Consider the following 3,357-nt stretch of genomic DNA (forward strand, 5'->3'; position numbering starts at 1 on the left):
CTGCAGTAGGCCGGGAATGGTGGGTGGTAGAGAAGAGGCAGGGGATGTAGAACAGAAGCTGGGTGATCTGGAGGGTTCCTTTGATAATGAGATGCCATCCAGGATGGACCCACCTGAGGTCTAAGGCTGTAGGACAAAAGAGAAGGCTAGCCCAGCACAGTGGCACATACCTGGAATCCCAGTGACTTGGGAGGCTGAGGCAGGAGGACGGCAAGTTCGAGGTCAGCCTCCGTGACTTACTGAGGCTCTAAGTAACTTGATGAGCCTGTCTAAAAATAAATAACTAAAAAAGACTGGGGATGTAATTTAGTGGCAAAGCACCCCTGGGTTCAATCCCCAATACCAAAAATAAATAAATAAATAAAGGAAGGAAGGAAAGAGTGATAGGTTCTGACATTTCTTTGGTTACTTTCATCTCTGCCTGACTTTGGAGAGAGGCTCTCTAGAGCATCGGCTGTTGCCTCATGGAAAGAATTGGCAGGGGCACTCAACATTAGCTTATCAGGACCCAAAGAGACAAATAATGGCACCATGGGGGTAGAGCAGGGGACCCACGGTGTCCTGGAGTGGGGAGAAGACAGAAGTTTATCTTCTCACTTCAAACGTGGGGTATTTCCCTTCCAATATAGAAAACCTGCCTCCTGGCCAGGCTCCATAGTGCAAGCCTGTCATGTCCCGGCAACTTGGGAGGCTGAGGCAGGAGGATGGCAAATTGGAGGCCAGCCTCAGCAACTTCTTGAGATCCTAAGCAACTTAGTGTGACTCTGTGTCAAAATAATAAACAAAAAGTCCTGGGGATGTAGCTTAGTGGTAAAGTGCCCCTACATTCAATCCCCAGCACCAAAAAAAGAAAAGAAAACCTGCCTCCCGGCCTGCGGTCCCCAGCTCTGACCGCCCTGGGGCCGGGCAGTCGGGGTTCCCTGCATTCCTTCCTTGCGGCTCATCTGGAGCTGCCCACGGGATCCAGCCCTGGCCTCCCTGAGCGCTAGACCTGCGTGGCTGCCTCTTCCCTCTGCCGTCAGCCTTGGCAGCCTCCAGGGCCCACGGTCCCCCGCCGTGAGGTCACAGTTGTGCGGTACTCCAGGGGCAGGGCCAGCCCGGCCAGCGCACCGTCTGCGGCTGGCCACTCGGCAGCCCTGTCCTGACGTGGCCCTTCCCCTTTGCTGCCCTGCAGTGCACTCTGTCTCGCCGCGGCCAGATGTGCCGGCTTTGGTGCTGGCGGCCTCTAATGAGGTCCAGATGTGCAGCCGGGCCAAGGCCGACGGCGGCGGCTACCAAAGAAGAGGGAGGCCCTGGGCGGGGGCAGCGGGCTGCAGCTGGCCCGGGAGGAATGCACCGGGAAGGGCTCCCGCTGGCCCGCGGGCCGGGGACGTCTCTGCCTAAATAAGGACCGGCCTCGCCTGGAGCCGGACTCCTGGAGGTGCAGGAGCGCTCGGGCCTCAGCTGTTCCCGGAACCTTCCCTAACAACTGGGGGTGGGGGGAGTGTCTTTTTTTATTTTTTCTTTTTTAAAAAAAATCATTACAGAAGTCATCCATGGTGATGAAAGGCCACCCAGAAAACCAGATAAAAGCTGGGGGTCAGCTCCGCGGCGGCAGGCTTGCCTCCCATGCACGGTCCTGGGTTCCAGCCACCACCACAGTAAGTAAATCCATGTCGCAGCTACGCTGGGCATGATGAGAAAAAGTATCAGTCATCTAGCATCTCCCCACCCCAACCCCCTTTAAAGTTCTGGGGTGCATTCTGTGCTTTTTCCAAATACAAATGCATATGGACAGTTTTAATCCGGAATGGAACCCAGGGGCGCTCAACCACTCAGCCCCGTAAGTTGCTTAGGGCCTCGCCAGATTCCTGAGGCTGGCTTTGAACTTGCGATCCTTCTGCCTCAGCCTCCAGAGCAACAGGGATTACATGGGATTGTGACACGTGCCACAGCGCCTGGCTCATGAATTAGTTCGAGTCATGCTTCCAAGACTCTCAGAAACTGAGTTTGGGGCTCAGTCCTTAGGCCTTGGGTCGGCTTCACCAGTATACCCAAACTGGCTACACGGGACACCGGGACCCTTTTGCTATTAGTTGGGATCCTTTGCCAATGTGCGGGATGCATCGACATACGCCAGCTTCAATGGGATTCTTTCCGGAGGGTTTCTTGGAGTCTTTAATTTACTAATGTGTGTTCTGAATCATCAAGAGGAGACTGGCATTGCTGAGACATATTTCACTTTGAAATCCCTCGAGGGATGCTCTTGAGGCTTGGGTCTGTGGAGTGTCATGTAGGAAATGCATTATTCATCATGGCTGCACAGAAGCCAACTGCATTTATAACCCGCCGATTACTTCAGCATTCCTCAATGGCTGAGCATTAGGGTTGTTTTGAACTTATCACTATGGCAAATAACTCTGTGATGAGCACCCTTCTACTTCCATTTTGGTCGAACACAAACATCCCAAGAAATGGGACTGTTGCTTATGTTAAAGACTATTTTTAAGCTGGGCTTGGTGGTGCTGGACTGTGATCCCAGCAGTTTGGGAGTCTGAGGCTGAGGCTAGCCTTCAGCAATTTATGGAGGCCCTGACACTGAGCAAGACCCTGTCTCAAAACAAAAAAATTACATTAAAAAAGGGCTGGGGATGTGGCTCAGTGGTTAAGTACTCCTGGATTCAATCCCTGGTTAAAAAAATAAAAAGAAAAAAACTAGTTTTAGCCAGGAGCATTGATGCATGCTTATAATCCCCAGCAACTCAGGAGGCTGAAGCAGGAGGATCGAATGTTAGAGGCCAACCTCTGCCATCTAGCAAGATCCTATCTCAAAGTAAAAATCAAAAAAGTCAGTGGTAAAGCACCTCTGGGTTTGATCCCCAGTACCAAAACTAAAATTTAAAAATGTTTTTAAATTCTTATATCTGGAGCGCCCGCAGCTCTTGACCCTATTCCTTTTGTGATGGGGAAGGAGGCCACCCCCCTACCATCAAAGAGCATCAGAGATGGGTATGGAGTCTTTAAGCATCCCTTGAGCTCTTGCACCCCTTTAGGTGTCCTGTGTGGGGGAGGGGGAGGCGGCAGGTGTGTTGGGAATGGAATCCAGAGCCTTGTGTGTGCCAGGCAAGCGCGCTGCCACTGAGCCACCTCTCTGCCCCTTTTTGTTTTTTTATTTTGAAATGCTCTCACTGAGTTGCCCAGCTAGCCCGGAGCTTGCAAACCTCCTGCCTCAGGCCCCTGAGGAGCTGGGATCACAAGTGTCCACCAAGCCTGTCCGAAAAATAACTTTTCTTGGGTAATTTTTTTTTTTTTAATTAATTCTTATTTATTTATTTATCTATTTTAGGAACTAACATTTTTGAACAACAATTATTTTCC

This window comes from Marmota marmota, unplaced genomic scaffold, assembly GCF_001458135.2.
Source record: "Marmota marmota marmota unplaced genomic scaffold, marMar, whole genome shotgun sequence".
Classification (NCBI taxonomy): Eukaryota; Metazoa; Chordata; class Mammalia; order Rodentia; family Sciuridae; genus Marmota; species Marmota marmota.